The following is a 24,034-nucleotide window of genomic DNA, read 5'->3' as shown; positions in this document are numbered from 1 at the left end:
GTCATAAAATAAATCCCTAAAGTTTGGAGGTCTAAAATGAGACTAAGTGTTGAACACTTACGAAATTTGCTAAGTCATGAAGCTTGTAAAGACAAATGAGCTGAACTTGGACGCAATGATTTTGCGGGGCCTTACAATATCTCCCCCTTGGGAACATTCATCCTCGAATGAGAATCAACTGAAAGGGGATACAAGACAAGCTAAACATGGACTAAATGTGAAGGACTGAAACATGATCTCATGACTGACATGCGAAACATACTGAACTCATACATATCTGATGCATGGATAACTGATACATGAATACGTAACTGGGTAATTTGATGGCCGGGTTTCTCAAGATGAGAATGCATATCTGATGCACGACCTTACAATTGAACTGATACATGAATGTATGATGGAGTATGAAATGGTAATAGATACCAAGTTCTACTGGGAACAAAATCATAAAACTAAATAAGCTTAAGGAGAACTGTTACCTTGAGCTTGATCTGAATTGGCGGGGAAGACGTGAGGATACTTGGTACGCATATCTTCTTTTGCTTCCCAATTAGCTCCCTTGTGAGAAATATTTCTCCAAAGAACCTTGACTAGAGGGACTTCTTTGTTCCTCAATCTACGTGTTTGGTAGTCTAAGATTTTGATTGGAATATCTTCATAAGAGAGGCTGTTCTGAATGTCGATGCTCTAAATAGGGACAACAACTGTTGGGTCACCTATGCACTTCTTGAGCAAAGAGCCATGGAAGACTGGATGGACTGAAGCTAGATCTAAAGGCAACTCAAGTCATAAGCTACCTTGCTGAAGCGACTGAGAATCCTGAAGGGACCGACATATCGGGGACTAAGTTTCCCTTTCTTGTTGAACCTCTTCACTCCCTTCATATGAGAGATCTTAAGATAGGCATAATCATTGACCTCAAACTTGAGATCCTTTCGACAAACATCTGCATAAGACTTCTGTCAGCTCTGAGCAGCCCGAAGTCTCTCTCTGATCAACTGAACTTTCTCTAAGGCGTCGAATACTAAGTCAGGACCTATAACTGAGGCCTCACTAACTTTGAACAAACCAGTCGGAGACCTATATCTCCAACTGTAGAGTGCTTCGAATGGAGCCATCTGGATACTAGAATGATAGCTATTGTTGTATGCAAATTCAATCAAAGGCAAGTAGTCATCCTAACTTCCCTTAAAATAAATTGCACACGTCCTTAGCATATCTTCAAGAGTATGAATGGTCCTCTCTGCTTGACCATCCTACTGAGGATAAAATGTTGTGCTGAGATAGACTTGGTTACCAAGACCCTTTTGGAATGCTGTCCAAAAGTGAGAGGTGAACTAGGTACCTCTGTCTGATATGATAGATAAGGGAACACCATGTAATCTAACTAACTCCCTGATATAGAGTTTAGCATAATCCTCGGCTGAATAAGAGGTACGAACAGGAAAGAAATGAGTTGACTTGGTCATTCTATCTACAATGACCCAGATTGAATTATGTTGATGGTGAGTTCTAGGAAAACCCATCACGAAATCCATGTTCACTTCTTCCCATTTCCAAGTAGGAACAGTGAACTCCTACATGGAACCACTAGGTTTCTGATGCTCTATCTTAACCTGCTGATATGTAGAGCACTTAGCCACAAACTTTGCAATATCTCTCTTCATCTCACTCAACCAATATATCTCTCACAGATCGCGATATACCTTAGTGGCCCCTAGATGAATAGAGTATCACGCCCCATGCACTTCTGCAAGAATTCGTGGCCTCAAGCCATCTACACCTGGAACACACAGATGACCCTGTCAACAAAGGACACTATCTCCCCCTTTCGAGATTACCTCAACTTTTTAATCCTGAATTGACTCTTTGAGCTTGACAAGGCTAGGATCCCTGTCTTGCTTCTTTTTTACCTCAGAAACTAGAGATGATTTTGAACTAGTACAAACACATATACCACCCTCTGAAGAGTCGACTAAGAAAACACCTAGTCTTGCAAGCTGATGGATCTCCTGAGCTATCTTTTTCTTGTTATCCTCAATGTGATAAATACTACCTATGGAGAGTCTACTGAGAGCGTTGGCCACAACATTGGCCTTGCCCGGATGGTAAAGGACACTCATGTCATAATTCTTCAAGAGCTCCAACCACCTTCTCTGACGAAGATTGATATCTTTTTGGGAAAAGACATACTGGAGACTCTTATGATCTGTGAAGACATCTACATGAACTCCATATAAATAATTCCTCCAAATCTTTAAGGCAAAAACTATAGCTGCTAACTCAAGTTCATGAGTAGGGTATTCTTCTCATATGGCTTTAACTATCTGGAGGCGTAGGCTATGACCTTACCATGCTGTATTAGGACACAACCTAAACCCACTCTGGATGCATTGTAATAGACTATAAAACTGTCTGAACCATCTAGAAGAACTAGGACTAAAGATGAAGTAAGTCGAGTCTTTAACTCCTGAAAACTCTTCTCGCATGAATCTGACCACTGAAACTTAATCCTCTTCTGAGTCAATTTGGACATGGGAGATGCAATAGGAGAAAATCACTCGACAAACCATCTATAATAGCCAGCAAAACCAAAGAAGCTCCTAATATCTGATGGAGATACGGGTATGGGCCAGTTTCTTACTGCTTCAGTTTTTTGAGGATCTACCCTAATGCCATCACTGGAAATAATATGACCAAGGAATGCTACTGATCTTAGCCAAAATTAACACTTGCTGAACTTAGCGAACAACTGATGATCCCTAATAGTCTGAAGAACAATCCTGAGATGGTTTGAATAAGCATTCTCTGTGCGAGAATAGACTAGAATATCATCTATAAAGACTATGACAAATATGTCCAAGTACTGCTTGAACACTCGGTTCATCAAGTCCATGAAAGATTCAGGGGCATTGGTAAGACCAAACGATATGACTAGAAATTCGAAGTGACCATACTGAGTACGAAAAGTTGTCTTAGGGATGTCGCATTCTCTAACCCTGAGATGATGGTAGCCTGATTTAAGGTCTATCTTGAAGAAGTAATTGGCACCCTGAAGTTGGTCAAATAGATCATCAATCCAAGTAAGAGGATATTTGTTCTTGACCGTGACCTTGTTGAGTTGAAAGTAAACAATACACATCCTGAGAGAGTCATTTTTCTTGCGCACGAATAACACTGGCGCACCCCATGGGGATACACTGGGCCTGATGAATCCCTTATCTAAGAGATCCTTTAACTAATCTTTCAGTTCCTTGAGTTCTGCTGCTGCCATTCTGTATGGAGGAATAGAAATAGGCGGAGTATCCAAAAGAAGGTCTATACCAAAGTCTATTTCCCTCTCAGGAGGAATGCCTGGAAGATCTACGGGAAAGATATCTAAGTATTCCTTAACAACTGGAACCATTTTGAGATTGGCAGATTCAGAACTAAAATCTTTAACATGCACGAAATGATACACACCCCTTAGAAATCATTTTCCTTGCCCGAAGGTAGGAAACAAGTAGACCCCTAAACACTAAAGTACTAGCCTTCCTCTCTAGGACGGGCTCTTTCGAGAACTGAAATTGAACTATCCTGTTTCTATAGTCGACTGTGGCATAGTAGGAATGAAGCCAATTCATGCCAAGAATGACGTCAAAATTAGTCATCTCTAACTCAACTAAATTTACTAACGTGGATTTCTAAAATATCATAACTAGGTAGTTCCTATATACCCACCGAGCTATGATGGTTTTACCCACTGGGGTAGAGACTGAATAAGGCTCTGCTAAGATTTTGGGACTGATTCAGAAATTGCCTGCTATGTATGGAGTAACAACAGACAAAGATGCACTTGGGTCTAGCAAAGAATAAACATGAACATGGGAAAATATGTAACGTACCAGTAACGACATCAGGAGAATTTTCCTAATCCTATTGGGTCTGAAAATCATAGAGCCTATTTGGGTGTTGCCCACTGGTGCCACTGGAAGTGGCACCCTGCTGGTTCGGGTGATCGGACTGAGCTGTGGAACGATCTTTCTGACCCTGAAGACCTAACTATGGACACTCTCTAATCTTGTGGCCTAGCTTGCCACAACCAAAACAGACATCACTACCTGCTCTGCAAATACCCTTTTGGTTCTTACCACAAGTCTGACAAAGGGGATTTATTCGGGCATTGCTAACACTACCCTGATATTTAGAGCCTGGCACTTTGTCTTTGTTTCCATCTCTAAACTTCGGCACTGGAGCGCTGGCAGAGGAAGGGGATAGAACGGCTGACTTAGACCAAAACTGTGAACGGTTTCCTCCATCTAACTTGGGATGAGCAAAGTTGAAGTTACCTGACCTTGCTCTCTTGTTCTGCCTCTCCCTAGCCATAACCTTTTGCTCTTATACTTGTTGGGCATGGGTCATGAGTATAGCTAAGGTCATATCATCGATCAGTATCGCAGACCTACATTCATTTACCATACTATCATTCACCTCTAACACAAACTTACTCATCTTAGCCCTATTGTCTGCAACCACATGAGGGGCTTACCTGGCTAGCTGAGTAAATCTGACAGAATACTCCCTAACCATCATGTTCCCTACCTGAGATTGATGAACTCAAGAAATTTGGCTTCCCTCAGCTCTTGGGGAAAGAATCTATCTAAGAAAGTCATGACAAATTCCTTCCATATCTTTCAACTGATATACGGCTAATTCAGAACTCTCAATAGAAGTAACCCCCATGATGTCAACGACCTTCTGGACTTGTTCAATGAACTCCTGAGGGTCTTCATCAGACTTAGACTCGTCAAAAATAGAGGGTTCATCCGGGTTAAGTCCCAAACCCTAGCTGTTATGGGATTGGCCACTGAATTGGCCGAAATGACTGGTGGCCATTCATTCTATGAGCCACGGACTAAGCAAGTATGGTGAATGCGGCTCTAAACTCCACATGGGAAACATGTTTGCCCAAAGGATCTTTGGGCTGAGGAGCTAGCTGGTTTCTTATCTTTGGGGCCATGGTCTGAAATAAGAGAAGAACGGATTAGACTGAGAGTTTAACTTGTGATTATGCTTACTATCACGACATGAATACTGAAAGAAGGAAAACTGTTCCTAAAACATCTTTTATCCTTCTAGACAAAATGTGGCGCGCAACACACCCATGCGTAAGACTCTACTAGATACGGCTTTCAGACTTCCTAGGACTCTATTAAGCCTAAGGATTTGATACCAAGTTTGTAACGCCCCAATTATCTCAATTGGAATGCTACATAGTGCTCATGACCCTGAGGGACCACCAGCTAACCCATGACTAATATCTGAACTTGTATACTGCAAATCATGACATAATAATGCAAAATATGTTAAAGATGTAAGGTCATAAGGTTCAACTAAAATGTATATATTAAAACAACATCCGTGGGGTTATGAATACCCAAAATAACAGAACTAGAAAGCTAATTCTGAACGTAAATCTAAAAGCCTCTAAACTTTCTGAATAAGGAGTTGAAGGAACATGTCTCCAACTAACTCCACAAAATTAAACTGAAGAAATAAATGAATAAATCAAATCATATTGTCCTTGAATAAATGAGGACTAATTATATCGCTACGATTGGAATTCTACCGCTACTTTTGGTCTGGAGCTCGTGTCTCGGGACCTATGGTGTAAAATGAAAAGAAAGAACCACAACGCAAATACGATAGTACAACTGGAGTACTGAGTATATGAGTGAGGTAGGCTGAACATAAAAGGTTTCATTCATGCACAATAGAAACTGACTAATATGAACGTGAGAGTGCAAACATACATATATAGAAACTGAGAGCGTGAACACATGATAGCTAGATCTATAAGCTAATACATGGTTTACTGATAACTGACATGACTGATACTCTAAATCCGATAATATGGGTGACTGTGCCTGACAGTCCTGAATATACTAAAATCTGAAGAACTATCTGAGTTTTGTTACTAAAACTTCTACTAAAACTATGGGAGGTAGTGTTTAACTGACAAGCCCCATGTATGCTATTATGGCTAAGCTGGGGTCTAATCTCTGCCCCTACTGGAGAGGTGTCAATACTCCACCACTGGTAAGGACAGCTTGTGAGCGACCCTTATCTGGCAAGTACTCAAATAAGAACGGTGGGAACGCTAAACTAAAAGGTTAAACCACCTCATCAACCCTAATTTGGCTGGTTAAGATGTCTCAACCTATACTGGAAACATAGTTTTAAAATGCAAGGATGACTACTAAGATCACACCATAAACTGGCAGGTGAGTTCCCATCCTTAGGTTCACTCGGTGCTAACCTCTACTCCCACCTGGAGTGACTGGACATGAATAACTGACTATACATGACTTGATTTTACTGAATTCCATTGATTGACGAAATGTTACTGATATCTAACAACTGACTGAGATCATGAGGTTTTCCTGAGTCACATGACTGATTGAAGTCTATGGAATCATAGCTTGAGTTCAGATATCGTGAAACATGACATGGCTTTAGGCACACAGGTATAGTTTTTGAGTACGAATACCCCCAGGACTCGATAGAAGGAAACTAACTCACATGATATGACTTGATTACAAGATTTGAGTCCACAATTCACATTATCAGAAATAGGGGATAACATGCTTCATGGGTTTATTCAACATCTCAACATGGGAGGAAAACATGGATATAATTTTCATACACAATTCATAGCTTCATCATCATACATGTTTCATGATACCACCATATAATACACAAATAGCATGGAAATTCATATTGAAGTGTATAGCTAACATGAACTTCTCATTTAGATATCATGGAATCATGCACATAGGGATTTTCTAGCATACTAAACATTTTATCAAACACCTTGCATGCATGCTTTAAAGATAGGTGGATTCCATACATGCATTACATTTAACCATTTAAAGTTTATGTTTTTCAACTAACAATCACATATAATCCATGAGAACACCTATATATATCATCTTGAAACTTAAATAACAATCATCAACATGTACATGGTAATATCACCACAAAAATTTTACAATACAACATTTAAAAACATGGTACTTGAGCTCTATGAACGAATTGAATCCATAGATGAACACTATGCATACCTTAGAATAGTAATCTGTGAAAATTATAGTGAAATAAGCTTGAAATTAGAAACCCCCAATTAAACCCTAGACTTGTTCTTGATTGTTCTTGAGAGAAAACCAAGAAACCTAGTATATTTTGGTGATATTTGGCTCAAATCCTGTGTTACAGACGATATATAGGGTAGGTAAAATGTCCAAAATACCCTCCAAGATGCGAAGGTTGAATGCAAGAAATTTAGGAGCACTGGACTTTAGTAGGTGGTGCCTGCCTTAGTGCAAAGGGATTTCCCAGGCAGCGCCTGCCTTATTGCACTGCTCTAAGTTGGGTGGTGCCTGCAGATCGCGCGCTGCTACTATTTTGAAACTTATCCGAGATATACTAAAACCTTGTCCCATCACAATACAACTTAAAAATTGGAAAACGAATGTCGAAAAGTTCGTCGAATAAATCCCTGAAGTTTGGAGTTCTAAAATACGACTAAGTGTTGAACACTTATGAAATTTTCTAAGTCATGAAGCTTGTAAAGCCAAATGAGCTAAACTTGGACGCAATGATTTTGCAGGGTCTTACAGCTTTTCAAGTGCTAGCCCAAACAGCTACAGCCAATGCTCAAGCTAATACCCAGGCTACTGTCCTGCCTTCGTAAGAGAATAATTCTGCTACAGCTCAAGTTTGTGACTTTATGCAGATGAATCCACCAGAGTTCTATGGGTCAAAGGTAGGTGAAGACCCATAAATATATTTAGATAAAGTGAGAAAAATCACTCAGATTAAGCACATGACTGTGGAGGAGAGTGTTGAATTGGTTGCCTATCAAATGAAAGATGTTGCATACGTTTGGGTGGAAATATAGAGGGAAAATAGAGGGGAAAATGTTGCTCCCATGACTTGGCAATTGTTCCAGGATGCATTCTTGGATAGATTCTTTCCTCTTGAGATAAGAAAAGCAAGGATAGAGAAATTTATGAATTTGAGACAAGGCTCCATGACTGTTAAGAAGTATTGCCTTAGATTCAATCAGTTATCCAAATATCCTCCTATGATGGTTGACTCTAGGACCATCATGAGTAAGTTTGTGATTAGTGTATCGAGTTACATTGTGAAAGAGTGAAGATCTGCTATGCTTAATAAAGAGATGGACCTTTCTCAGTTGATGATACATACCCAATAGATTGAACCTGATAAGGTAAAAGAGAGAGAGAGAGAGTAAGTGGGAATAAAAAAGATAGATCAGAGAAATAAGGATTCGGTCAGTCTAGATTTTATAGAGGGAACCGCCCTTAATTTTAGAGACGTCCATTTATGCCCGCGCCTTCCTTAGTTAGTGCTCCTCCACCTAGAAGCATGCAGAAGCAGGGGAACAGGCCTATCCCATCCAGGTCTCGGGAAATTATAAGTAATAGACCTCGTCCTTCTTCATGTGACGAGTGTGGTAGAGATTATTTTCGTAAGTGTTTTGTTGATCACAGGGGTTGCTTTGGTTGTGGAAATTTAGGCCACCTACTTAGAGATTATCCATATACTAGAACAGAGAATTGAGATGCTCGTCCCTAGAGTCAGGCTACCAGTGCCCCTACTCCCATTGCCTGCTCAGTTCCTTCTTAGGGTGTCTCTTCTAGTACTGCTGGTGGTTTGCACCAGAATCGCTTCTATGTTATACCACCTCCTCAAGCGCAGGAGGATTCTCCAAACGTTGTCACTGGTATGCTCTGTACCTTTTATTTTGATGTATATGTATTGATGGACCTCGGTTTGAGTTTTTCTTATGTGACACCTCTGGTTGCTGTAAATTTTGAGATGGACCCTGAATAAATTCCTGAGCCTATTTTGGTCTCTACCCAGGTTGGAGATTCTGTTATTGCTAAGTGAGTGTATGAGAAGTGTCCGGTTAGTGTCCTTCATCGTGTCATATGTGCGGATTTGATTGAGCTAGGTATGGTTGATTTTGACGTCATTCTGGGTATAGATTGGTTTCACTCGTGCTATATGTCTATAGATTTTCGTACCCGAGTGGTCAAGTTTTAGTTTCCTAATGAGCCCATTTTTGAGTGGTCTGGGGTTTCTGTAACTCTAAAGAACCATTTCATATCCTACCTCAAAGCTAGGAAATTGATTTCCAAGGGTTGCATCTATCACCTAGTTTGAGTTAAAGACCTCAAGTCTGAAACTCTAACTATTCAGTTAGTTAGCATTGTTAATGAGTTTCATGATATTTTCCTGGAAGACCTTCAGGGGTCCCACTTGATAGAGACATAGAATTCGGGATTGATCTCTATCCCGGCACTCAGCCTATTTCTATTTCTCCGTACCATATGGCTCCTGTAGAACTTAAAGAGTTGAAGAAGCAACTCAAAGATCTCTTAGACACAGGCTTTATCAGACTCAGTGTTTTCCCGTGGGCTGCACCTATTTTGTTTGTGCAAAAGAAAGATGGTATATTACGTATGTACATTGACTACCATCAACTCAACAAGGTAACTATGAAGAACAAGTACCCTCTTCTTAGAATCGATAATTTATTTGACTATCTACAGGGTGCAAGTTACCTCTCAAAGATAGACCTTAGATCTGACTATCATCAGCTTAAAGTGAGAGAGTGTGATATTCCAAAGACAACCTTCCAAACCCGTTATGGTCACCTGAGTTTCTTGTCATGTCCTTTGGGTCAACTAATGCTCCAGCGACCTTCATGGATCTTATGAACCGAGTATTCAAGCGTTATCTAGATTTATTTGTTATCGTCTTTATAGATGATATTCTTGTATATTCCCGAAGAGAGGATGATCTTGCCAACCATTTTAGAATTGTTATGCAAACTCTTAGAGATCATTAATTATTCATTAAAATTAGAAAGTATGAATTTTGTCTGAGGTCAGTTGCTTTTTTGGGTCACATTGTTTCCAGTAAAGGCATTAGAGTCGATCCCCAAAGGACAGAAGCTATAAAGAATTGGCCTAGACCTACCTCCCCATCTGACATTAGGAGTTTCTTGGGTCTAGCTGGTTACTCCTGTTATTTTTTTGAGGGCTTCTCTTCTATTGTGTCTCTCATGACCCATTTGACCCAAAAGAATGTTAAGTTCCATTGGACAGATGCTTGTGAGAAGAGTTTTCTGGAGTTGAAGACTCGACTCACTTTAGTCCCAGTGTTAGCTTTACCCGATGGTGCCGATGGTCTTGTGGTGTACTATAATGCTTCCAAAGTTAGTTTGGGTTACGTGTTGATGCAGTAGATTATGTCTCTAGATAGTTGAAGCCTCATGAGAAGAATTACCCAACCCATGATCTTGAATTAGCAGTTGTAGTTTTTGCTTTGAAAATCTGGAGACATTATTTGTATGGTGTTCATGTTGATGTGTTTACAGATCATAAAAGCCTACAGTATGTGTTTACTCAGATGGAGTTGAATTTTAGACAAAAAATGGTTAGAGTTACTAAAAAACTATGATATGAGTGTGATATATCACCCGGTCCAGGCTAATGTTTTAGCAGATGCCCTTAGCAGGATGTCGATGGGTAGTATGGCGTATGTTGAGGATGAGAAGAAAGAATTGGCTCATGATGTGCATCATTTGGCTAGATTGGGTGTTAGATTGCTTGATTCTGTTGAAGGGAGTATGTTAGTTCAGAGTAGTTCCGAGTCCTCTTCAGTCTCAGAGGTAAAGGAAAGCAAGACAAGGATCCTAGTTTGGTCAGACTGAAGGAGTCAGTTAAGGACCAAAAGGTAGAGGTTTTATCCCAAGGGGGAGATGGTGTGTTGAGATTGTAGGGTAGATGGTGTGTTCTCGATGTTCATGATCTAAGGCAAAGAATTATGGCTGAAGTACATTATACGCAATATTCTATTCATCCCAGTGCTACCAAGATGTACCATGATTTGCAGGAAATCTATTGGTCAAATGGTATGAAGAGAAACATAGCAGGATTTATGGAAAAGTGTTCTACCTCTCAACAAGTATGGTAGAACACCAAAGGCCCGGTGGTGTAATGCAAGAGTTTAGAATTCCTACTTGGAAGTGGGAAGAAGTGAATATGGATTTCTTAATTAGTTTGCCTCTTTCTCGTCATTATCATGACTTGATTTGGGTTGTTATAGACCAGTTGACTAAACCAGCTCAGTTCTTGCAGTGCATTCATCTTATATAGCTGAGGATTATGCTAGATTGTATATTCGTGAGTTAGTCAGATTGCATAGAGTTCCTTTGTCTATCATTTCAGATAGGGGTACTCAGTTTACTTCTTAATTTTAAAGGGCTCTTCAAAAAGGTTCGGTACCCAAGTTCAACTAAGTTCTGCTTTCCATCTGCAAATAGATGGTCAGGCTAAGAGGACTATTCAGACTTTGGAGGATATGTTAGGGGCATGTGCACTTGATTTCAAAGGTAATTGGGATGAGCACTTGCCATTGAACGAATTTTCATTTTAATAATAGTTTCCATGCTAGTATTCAGATGGCCCCATTCGAAGCTTTGTATGGGAGAAGATGTAGATCACCTATAGGTTGGTTTGAAGTAGGAGAAGAAGCTGTGATTGGGCCTGATGCTGTGTTTGAGGCTATGGAAAAAGTTCAGTTGATTCGAGAAAGATTGAAGACCACTTAAAGTCTTTAGAAGTCGTATGCGGATGTGAGAAGAAAATATCTTGAATTTAATGTTAATGATTTGGTGTACTTGAAGGTTTCACCCATGCAAGAGGTAAAGAGATTTGGGAAGAAGGGAAAGCTTAGTGCCCATTTTATTGGTCCATACAGGATTCGGAGTCATATTGGGAAAGTAGCATATGAGGTAGAGTTACCCACAGAGTTGTCTAGCGTTCATCTGGTATTTCATATTTCTATGCTTAAAAAGTGTATTGGTGATTCTGTTGTGGTTGATTCTTTTGAAAGCTTAGATATTCAGGATAGCCTTTCATTCGAGGAGATTCCGGTTGAGATTTTGGATTTTCAGATCCGTAGGCTAAGGAACAAAGAAGTCCCTTTGGTTAAAGTGCTTTGGCGAAATCAATTTGTTGAGAGTGCTATGTGGGAAGCCGAATCTGATATGTGAGCCAAGTACCGTCACCTCTTTTCTGTGAGTTAGAAGCGAGCAGAAGGTACCATTCTTTCTTAATTCTGCCCCCTTCTTATTAAAGATTCAGTTGTGTGTCTGGTTCCATCATGAATTCATCCATTTTGTACAGTATTCAAAGGAATAGTGTTAAGTATGTCATTTAAGTGAGTCGTTCCAGCTATACATCATTATTTTTCTCTTGTTCTTGTCCAATCTGGCAACATTCGATGATGAATATTTCCAAGGGGGAGATATTGTAATACCCCGAGATTCTAACTAATAGTGCAACCATGACTTAAGCTCATGAGAAATAAATTATATTTTTTTGGTTATTTTCTGTTCAAGAAGGGTGTGTATTAAGGCCTTAAAGATGTCCTAACGATTGGGTGAATCAAAACATCCCTTACCGATTGAATTCTTGAGAAGGATTTTGGCATAGTCAACTTCAAATTAGCATATCTCTCGTTATACTACAAATTATTGACCTCATGACCTACCAAAATATATATAATCAAATTATCTTTTCAACGATACTAATTTTGCCAAAATATGGTATCGGAGCAAAGAATTATGCCTATTTTACTCTGGCATGTCAGGCCGGGAAACTGAGTGACAGCATTCATGATAAGCTGTCACAAGCATGATGACTTATCACCAATGTCGTCAGCCCTGGATATATTTCTAACCCCCAGTGATGACATTTATGATAATACATCACACCCGTGATGACTTATCACCGATGTCATCAACCTTAGGCAAAAAATCATAAATTCAACCCTTTTGTGACGATATTTGGTGATGACTTATCACCAGCTTGACGTCTTGTCATGGATGTCGTCAGCTCTTTTTTTTGAGCAATTAAGGGACGTTTTTGCAAGGGTATTTTGATTTTTTTCCCTTCTTTTGAAGGTCTCTATAAATATGAGAAACCCCTTCCCAACCCTAATTTCATCATTTACTCTTCCAATTCCCTTAAGAGAAAATATAAAGGGTTTTATTCGTGAACCCTAATCTTCCAAAAATCATCCATAAATTCTTCAAGATTTCTTCAAGAACTAAGTTCCTCAGAGTGTGGGCTTCAAGAATTATTTATTACAAGTGTGGATAGAGTCTAAAGCACTAGAGTTTATCCAATTTCAAAGATTAAGGTATGTGGGGTTTTGAACAAGAGCAATTCTTTCGTTCTTGTGCCCAAAGCTTTGATTTTAATTATGGATTTATATGATTTTTCAAGTGGATTTATACCCAAATTACTTCATCATGAGACTATGACAATAGAAATTATTCAAGTTTTGTTATACATGATTATTTTACAATTTCCAAGTTATGAATTGATATTTAATATTGTGAATTTCATATTTCTACCATGAGTTGATAATTCAAGTACTTTCAAGATATGTGTCAAGATTTAAGCTTCCTTATGACAAATTGGATTATTGAGTATATTGATTTATGAGATTGAGTTGTTACAATGAGTCTTGATATTTTCTTAAAGTTATTGATGTTGCCATGATTTAATGAATTGATATATTTTGATATTGAGAAAGGTTGATTTTATTTGTGTCGAGTTAGGAATCCACAAATTGATTATGATTTGATAAATGAGAAAGAGATTTGATTTGGTCTTCATGATAGACCCTTGTGATGTTTGTGGTAGATTTCCTAACGCGTTCTGAGCTTGTGTCTGGGAGTAGTATTTTTCACCAAGCAGGAAATGTGGTATTTCTCCCGAAACTACATGCCACCGTATGATTGATATTGATAATTGTGGGCCATAGGCCGAGTATGAGATTGTGATCACTAAGTTTAGGTTGTACTCCCTGGTATGAGTACGATGCTCCCGCCAATGTGGGGTTCTTTCCTTATGAGGGAAAAATGTTGGACTCCATGTAGCTCGCATAGTTTATATCGGTTATAAGAACCTCCCATGTCCATAGGAGTCAAGTTTCTTGAATTACAGAGTCACTCCTAGTCTTAAGTTAAAGAGTTGAGTTGTTTATGATAATTTATGAGGTTTTTATCATATGATTTATTCACGATGAGATCATGAAAAGTATGTTTCAATCTAACTCAATCCAAGTGAGCCATCATTGTACATATGTGTATTTTCATGAAACTGATAATGTCATTTACATTTTTGCATGCACCCCCACATACTCAATACATTGAAAAGTGCTAACCTACATATTTTCCTATGGGCTACATTTTATCATGATGTAGGTTCAGGTACTCAGCCGCAGTCGCGCTAGCGATATTTGGGTGCCTCTCTATGTCTCCTAAGTGGTGAGTCCTCAGGGTTCGAGGACCGTGTCTATATTTTTTGTCATACCATTTTGTTGTTATGACTTTCAGTACTATTTGAGTTAGTTGGGGGTTTGTCCCAATGTCTCTTTGATTTTGATATATAAAGGTTTTGTCAGACTAAAGGGTTGGTCTGTACAGAATTTTAGTATTTTGATTTTACAGGCTAGTTCCTTATCTTATTCCAGCATGTTCACGATATGTCATTCTCTCTTATTCTAGCATAACTATTGTCAAAGTGAGTTCGAGAAGTGATGATAGGCTTAGAGGGTTAGTTTGAGGCCGCGGTGGCCTTAAGCACCATGTGACATCTCGGGAGGGAATTTTAGGATGTTATAATAAGTTACCTTGCCAAAATGGCCCACAATCTTATGAGGTCCAACATAGCAGGGACTGAGTTTTCCCATCTTATAGAATCTCTTCACCATTTTTATGGGTGGAACTTTCAAGAAAACTAAATCACTAATATCAAACTCAAGTCCCCTTCTCCTTGCATCTATAGAGGACTTTTTATGGCACTAATCTATTTTCATCTGTTTTTCAAATCAACTGAACTTTCTCCATTACCTCATGAACTGAATCTGGTACTATAGAAATATCTTCACCAATCTTAATCAAACTAATAGGAGATCTACACCTCCAACCATAAAGTGTTTCAAATGGCACCATCTGAATACTGAGTGATAGCTATTATTATAACCAAACTCGATCAAAGGCAAATAATCATCCCAACTATCCTTGAACTAGATCTCTCAACATATTCTCTAAAGTCTGAATGGTCCACTCTTCCTGACTATCTTTCTATAGATGAGAAGTCATACTGAAAAGAACTTGGGTTCCAAGACCCTTCTAAAAAGTCTTCCAAAATTGAGAGCTAAACTGAGTACCTCTTTTTGAAATGATAGTCAAAGAAACTCCAACCATTTTAACCACATCTCTAAGGTAGAGTATAGCATAATCCTCAGCTGAATCTAAAGTGTTAATTGACAAAAAATAGACTAACTTAGTCATTCAGTCCACGATATCCATAATAAACTTCTCGTAGATCATGGTGCATCTTAGTGGCTCCTAGATGAATAGAATATCATGGACTATGAGCTTTTGTTAGAATCCATTATCCTAAGTCATCCATATCTAGAATACATAGTCTACACTAATAACGGAGAATACCATCTCCCCCTTGGGAGAAAACCTCAACCTTCTGACTTTGGACTGCTTTTTCAACTTAAGTAAAATATGATCACTATTTTACTTTTCATTCTTCTTACATATCAGTGAAGATTATAAACCATTCTGAACTAAGATATTACTTTTGGTTGAATTAACCAACCAAACTCCTAGTCTAGCAAGCTAGTGAACCTCACGAAATAACTCTTTCTTTTCATCCTCAAAATGAGCAACACTTAATATAGACAACCAACTAAAAGCATCATCCACAATATTGTATTTTTCACACCATTATTTTTCACCGCATCCAACCCCGCTAGAAAGTTGGTTTTAGAGAAAATGAGTTTTTCCAATTAAAGTGACGTTTTGAAAAGAGATTATTTATTTTACAGAGTTGCCACTTGGAATTGATTTTGGGTGTTCCAAGTCACCGTATTGAATCCCTATTGAAAAGAAAATGACTCTTAATTTTTTATCTACGGACTAGATATTCGAATAAGGAATTCTGTTGACCGAGGGAATGGAGTGAGACACCCCTCGAGTCCCGTAGTTTTAGGACGATCTCTTTAATGACTTATGTTTGGCTTAAAAATTACCTTTTAGATATATAATATTTGTTAGCCTAAAAGTGATTTCTATACCGCTTTTAATTTATTTCAAATTATTTAATTATATTAATGTGTGGCTTGCCAGTAGCAGTACTTTCTGGTCATACCACAAGTTTTGATATATTTCTCGTGCCTTTGAGGCGTTGATGAGTGGTCCCCATTTTCCTAGTCTATATAAGCACCTAATAGGTTTGAAATCCATCCAACCCAATTCAAATGGCTTCAAATGGTATGTTAGATTTTGTTATAACGAATGGTCGGTAGCAAGGCTTTCCAACTTTATCGTTACCTATCACTTATCGATTAAACTTCAATTATTTTAATTATTTTAACAGAACTTAACTCAATTTCTATGATGACTCATTCCTCACGTAATTATAGATATCCATAATAATTTCAATCTTGAGTGAATCTATAAACTATATTGCTCCATTATGGTTAATAACTCGGCTGAAAGAAACAATATTAAATAGAACAACATTAAAATCGACAACCAACTGAAGTGTTCTTAAATTAAATCGAAGACTGGTACTTTACTTATTCAAACATAAAATATGAAACCTGATATTTTAAATTAAAATATCAATACTAAAATATGAAACCTGATATTTTAAATTAGTTATTGATTGTCTTTAACAACCTTTTTTTAAAAAAAATATTGAAAATTGTTTAAAATAACTGATAGTTTGCCCTTTATGCCTACTACTTCTTCCCAATTTAAACTGTGACATTTAAAATTTTCTTTTTTGTCCTTAAACAATTTCTAAAAATTCCCATTCTGCCATTTTTAAAACAAAGTAATGGTTATTGACGTTTGAATATTAAAAATAAAGCTATATTTTTTTTTCTTTTAGTTTTCAAATATGACCTTTCCTACCAATAGATGTAATTTTCTTTCAATGCTTTGACTTTATATTATATTCTACAAACATTTACATAGTATTTACACTATGAGAAAAAAAAAAAAAAAAGAAAGACAAAGACAAAAAAAAATTCTCACAAAATGGACTTCAACAGGCCACTAGTTCCTTTTCCAAAAGAAAAACAATCTTCCAGTTTGGTTAAGTATGGCAGGAACCATTCGTATGAATATTGTGAGATTCCATCATTATACATATTTATTTGTGGGTCGTATATTTTCTTTATCTACTTCAAAATATTTTACCACATAACCATGGAAAATGATCAACTACAACAAACCATGTTAAATAACTCATTACATTACTTTAATCAAACATTACACATGTAACAAAATAAATTTAGAAGGAACAAAAATATAACAGAGCTAAAAAGCTACGCACGATACAACAAACATCTCTTAATATCAAATCAAAAGTTGATTATGATAATAGTATGCATTTTATTACAAATTCAGATTAAGTTCAATCTCAATAATCCTACTATATTCTCTTAGCATTAATTACAATTTATTTTATATTTGAAAAGACAAAGTTTTCATCAATTTTGTACACCAAACAGTACAAAAAATCACATAAATAACATTCTTCATGATTCGAGATACAACAAAGCTTGTTAACAGAATGTAAGGAGTTGAATAAAACCTGCGATATTGCCACCCTAAAAATCAAACGGGAATGTAAACTTTAACTCTCAATTCACCAACTTCAAAGAGATTTCACTGTTTTTGCTCTCTCTTTTTCCTCTTTCGGTTGTCCCTTACTATTTCTCTTGTTTCTTTCTTTCTAGTGTCTAATGTTTTTTTGTTTTTCAATGTTTGATTTTGTTTCCAATCTCCTGTGTTATTCAATGTCCTCCCTTTTTCTGTGTATGCTTGTGAGGTATTATATATTGTGTGATTGTGCGCATGTGTGGGAAGTTGAGGATGGTGGACGTGGGGAATTAGTGGGAATGCTGGGAGTGTGTTGGAGTGGAAATAGGGATGTGGTTTTAGGGTATAGGAATGGTAGTTTAGGATTCTCTTTTTTCTTTTAATTAATATTTTAAGTAAAAAAAATATCTATTTAAAACTAACAAAATACAAAATAAGTTAATTAGCTAGTCTTTGGAATATGATTAAGAAATATTAATATCACAACATTCTTTATTAAAAGTCGAAAGAAGAAAACAAATATAATTTAGAAAAATTTCTTTTTTTTCCTAAAAATAAATAAACAATAAAATAAAAACTTATTTAAAATGTGACTCTATTTTTATAGTTTTCAAAATTTTAAAATAAATTTAGTAAAAATAAGATAAATTAAAAATATCTAATTTAGACCCTAAAAAAAATTGAACACTAAAATGGCAAAAAGAAAAAAACACTTAGGTTTGGTCAAAAATTAGGTGTTTACAGAATGCCCCTCTTTGCTTGGAAATATGGAGAATTTTCAAGCAAAGAAGAAAACATGACTAATTTTTTCCCAACCCTTTATTCAATATTTATTTGTAAATAAGTGGGAAAGATGTTTGACCGAGTCCTGGCTTTGGGCATCCTATATATTTTGGGTTTTAAGAGAATCAAGTCACATGTAGTTCAAATGGGTGTAAGAGTGGAAGGGTGATTTAGAGAGTCGAGTTAAGGTCCTGTCGAGTTTTCGGTTCGTGGCTCCTTTTATTTCATCAGAAAAAATAAAAAGTAAAACTTAAAATGAAAGATACAAGATCCTATCTATTTTATTTGTCTTGATTCTTTTGTTTTAGATCTTCCTCTTAGATCTTCAATTATTGCCTCACCGTCTTCTGGTGGGTAACTTGATCTCAAAATTTGATCTTGTAGTTAAGATTTTAGAATTGAACTTGAAACTTGGATTGAGTCATTGACACTCTCCCAAAGGACAATTTATAGAATAACTTTAGATGCGTGTTCTCCTGATTAGAAGTTAAAAGATGTGTCCTTGAGATGTTGGGCTGCTACGGATGCAAAGCTGACTCTAACTATCTTCAAACTGATCATTCTTCTATATTCTGACTGAAGATGAAATTTCATTCTTGGATAAACATGTGCTTTGCACAAAACCTGCAAGCCATCAAAGAAAAGAAAACAAAAAAACAAAATTTTTCTGCCCCAGTTTGCACTAGGAAAATTTTGTGAGTTATTAGAAAAACTACACAATAATTTTAAAATAAATAAATAAATAAATAAAAATGATAGAAATCAAAGCTAGGTATGCAATAAAATAAGATTCTTGTTCTTAATAATGTGACTAAATGATGTTATGCCTTGCGAATGCATAAAAAAAATTAGGATTTTTGCTTCTAAAAATGCCACTAGGATTGTCATACCCTATGAAGACATAAAGAAGAAAAATAAGAAGTTTTATTTCCTAAAATGTCAACTAGGGGATGGTGCCCTATGAGGACGAATATGATGTCAACTAGGGGATGGCACCCTATGAAGATGAAATAAAATGTCAACTAGGGGATGGGGCCCTATGAAGATAAAATAAAATGTCAACTAGGGGATGGCACCCTATGAAGACGAAATAAAATGTCAACTAGGGGATGACGCCCTATGAAGGCGGATAAGAAAAATTAGGAAATTGTGTTTCCTAAGATTTCAACTATGGGATGGCGCCCTATAAAGACGAGATAAGATGTCAACTAGGGGATGGCGCCCTATGAAGACGAAATAAAATGTCAATTAGGGGATGGCGCCCTATGAAGATGAGATAAAATGTCAACTAGGGGATGGTGCCCTATGAATACGAATAAGATGTCAACTAGGGGATGACGCCCTATGAAGACGAAATAAAATATCAACTAGGGTATGGCGCCCTATGAAGACGAGATAAGATGTCAACTAGGGGATGACGCCCTATGAAGACGAAGAGAATTAGGGAGTTTTGTTCCCTAAAGAGTAATCAGGATATGTTTTACCTATTGAGGTAAGTGAGATTTTTTTTATGTATATAAATAAAAATACAATATGCCCCAGTTTCGAATGCGAGGAACTTTGAAAAAAAAATTGTTTTTGTTTTTGTTTTTTTTTTTTAAAAAAAATATAAATAAAAAATGCCCCAGTGTTATACCTTTTAAGGATGTAAAAGCTTTTATTCAACAAGACCGAACCCTATCATAGGATTGCCTACGAATCTTGCGAAGCAAGAATCAGGTCTAACGTAGTTGACAAAAGAATTTTTTTTTTTTAAAAGTATGTGCTTTGTAAAGATTCAGAGAATGAAAAGAATGAAATCAATTTATTTCTTGACTTAAATTGATACCAACAATTAGCATCATGGTTGAATTATATCTAATTACTTTTGAGCAAAAATTAAGATCAACTTAGAAGGATTCCTATAGTTTCAAATGGTACCTCGAATACACTTATGTTTTGACAAGTTCTATTTATCTTTCCTGAATCAAGGATTTAAAATTCTTCTTATCCTCATGTTTCAAGTGTCCTTGCCACAACAAAATCTTAATTCACTCACAATAAAGAGTTTAGATTTTAGGACATTCATGAATCACTCACGTTCAGAAGGATATTCAACGCATCCAATGAGATACCATAAGCTTGACAATCATGTTCTTCTGGGTATATATGTTCTTTGAATTTGGCGCCTTTGATCTTATATCTACATTCGCAACTTGTACATATTTAGTGCGCTCAAGGAGGTGGGCCAAAAGAGGGATAGTGCATATAAGCACTCGAAAGATATAGGCTAGGATATAGTTATCCAAGGAAAAGGTTTCAGGCTCAAAGGGGAAGTGCTAGGAATTAATGTCATTTGGTGGGTTTTGGAATGCACAATTGGATCAAAAAAGGCCTACAATCCTTTCTCAAATCAAGTGTATCTCAAAATTTTGCCTCAACAAACATTCAAGCCAAGTTCTAGATCAACAGAGCAATGCCTTTGAATTTTTAATCTAAAGCTCACCCCACAATGCACATGAAACAATGAGGTAAGATTTATTTTAAACTTGACTTAGAGAATGAAAAGTTCACAAGTGCAACTTTAGTACAATTAGAGATACCCTAAGAATCAATAGTACACAACCAAGTTGGTCCACTCTATTATGTCTTATAGTTTAACATTTTTTTTTAATTTTAAAAATATGTTGGTACCAATTACTATTCAAGATTTTTTTTATTTTTTTTTATGAGACCGAACTAAAAAGAAGAGTTGCCTACATATTTTGTTAAACAAGAATCAGGTCAGACGTAATTCAAGAAGCTTAAAATATAAAGAAAAACTTTTTTTTTCTTTTTGAATAGGGAGGAAAAACTTCATCTTTTTTATCTTTTCTATTTTTGAACACTTTTTTTTAGTCTAAGGATTTCTTTTGAAGAAGACTAACGTCATTTATTATTTTTTTAATCTTTTTAAAAAAAATAATAAGAATCTTTTTTTAATGAGGATCACCGAACCTAAGAAAGGTTGCCTACGTATCTCATTAAGATGAGAATTAGGTGTGCATAGTTCGTGCAACTGGAGACATGAAGAAACCCACTTTTTATTTGAATAGTGAAAAGAAAATTATTTTTTTTTGAATTTATTAATAATGATTTTTTCTTTAACTTTTGAAAACGAATTGATTGATTTTTTTATAAGGATCAAAACTCTTCTTTTTTTTCCTTTAAGAAAATACAACCTTCGTTTTCAAGGATCACTGAACCCGTGAAGGGCTGCCTACGTATCTCATTAATATGAGAATTAGGTGTGCGTAATTCGTCCAAATTGGGACAAATTCGATAATTTAGAAAATTATTTTTTTTCTTTTATTGTGAAAGCAAATCTCACACCTCATTTGGGTTTCGAAAAAGAATAGATTTTAGAGACCAATTTTCAGCCTCTCTTACGTTGATGGATTCTAAAGTCGGTCAACATTCGAAAAAACTTGATAGTTAATGCAACTAGTTGCATAGAAAATGGATAGTCTTAAAAGAGGGTACGTTTAGACATTCAAAACTTTATCGAGCCTCCACTAAGTCAAAAATGCACGTTATGCAAATAAAGTGGAGCCTAATAGGTATAATCACGTCTAAGTTTCAGTTCTAATAGATTTAACCTGATGGAGATAGGCATGTAGACTGGCTGTAAAATGAGCGAACAATTCGAGTCGGGCAGGGACAGCTTTACCGGTAGCAGTGCTTTCCGGCCTCACCATTTGTCCTAACCATCCTAAATCATGTGTGACTATAGAATCCTTCCCAGGAGCGTTGCCACATCTCTGGTATCTCATGGCTCGGGAGCGTATACCGTATCTCTGAATATAAAGTATCTCAGATGGGTGCGCGAGAGAAGACAATTTATATTGCAATTCAAATAATATCAAAGCAGTTAAACATTTCCTAACAATAGATTAAATTTTCTTTTTATGCTTTGACTTTATATTAGATGCTACAAACATTTACATAGTATTTACACTATGAAAAAAAGAAAGAAAGAAAAAGACAAAAAAAAATTCTCACAAAATGGACTTCAACAGGCCACTAGTTTCTTTTACAAAACAAAAACAATCTTCCAGTTTGGTTAAGTATTCCAGGAACCATTCGTATGAATATTGTGATATTCCATCATTATACATATTTATTTGTGGATCGTATATTTTCTTTATCAGCTTCAAAATATTTTACCACATAACCATGGAAAATGATCAACTACAACAAACCATGTTAAATAACTCATTACATTACTTTAATCAAACTTTACACATGTAAAAAATCAAATTTAGAAGGAACAAAAATATAACAGAGGTAAAAAGCTACGCACGATACAACAAATATCTCTTAATTTCAAATCAAAAGTTGATTATGATAATAGTATGTATTTTATTATAAATTCAGATTAAGTTCAATCTCAATAATCCTACTATATTCTCTTAGCATTAATTACAATTTATTTTATATTTGAAAAGACAAAGTTTCCATCAATTTTGTACACCAAACAATACAAAAAATCACATAAATAACACTCTTCATGATTTGAGATACAACAAAGCTTGTTAACAGAATGTAAGGAGTTGAATAAAACCTGTGATGTTGCCACTCGAAAACTCAAACGAGAATGTAAACTTCAACTCTCAATTCACCAACTTCAAAGAGATTTCACTGTTTTTGCTCTCTCTCTCTTTTTCCTCTCTTGGTTGTCCCTTACTGTTTTTCTTGTTTCTTTCTTTCTAGTTTCTAATGTTTTCTTGTTTTTCAATGTTTGTTTTGGTTTCCAATCTCCTGTGTTGTTCAATGTCCTCCCTTTTTCTGTGTATGCTTGTAAGGTATTATATATTGTGTGATTATGTGTGTGTGTGGGAAGTTGAGGATAGTGGACTTGGTAAATTAATGGGAATGATGGGAGTTTATTGTAGGGGAAATAGGGATGTGGTTTTAGGGTATAGGAATGGTAGTTTAGGATTCTCTTTTTTCTTTTAATTAATAATTTAAGTAAAATAAAAATAATAAAATCTATTTAAAACTAACAAAATACAAAATAAGTTAATTAGCTAGTCTTAGGAATATGATTAAGAAATATTAATATCACAACATTCTTTATTAAAAGTTGAAAGAAGAAAGCAAATATAATTTAGAAAATTTTCTTTTTTTTCCTAAAAATAAATAAACAAATAAATAAAAAATTATTTTAAATGTGACTCTATTTTTGTAGTTTACAAAATTTTTAAAATAAATGTAGTAAAAATAAGATAAATTTAAAATGTCTAATTTAGACCCTAAAAAAAATTGAACACTAAAATGGCAAAAAACAAAAACACTTAGGTTTGGTAAAAAATTAGGTGTTTACAGTCTTTACCTGGATAGTATAAGACACTCATATCATAATCCTTCAATAACTCTAGCCACCTTCTCTAACGAATATTTTGATCAGTCTAGTTAAACACTTACTAAAGGCTCTTATGATCAGTGCACATA

Source organism: Capsicum annuum, chromosome 4 (assembly GCF_002878395.1).
Source record: "Capsicum annuum cultivar UCD-10X-F1 chromosome 4, UCD10Xv1.1, whole genome shotgun sequence".
NCBI lineage: Eukaryota > Viridiplantae > Streptophyta > Magnoliopsida > Solanales > Solanaceae > Capsicum > Capsicum annuum.
The sequence above is the reverse complement of the archived record's forward strand: the minus strand, read 5'-3'. Positions refer to the sequence as shown.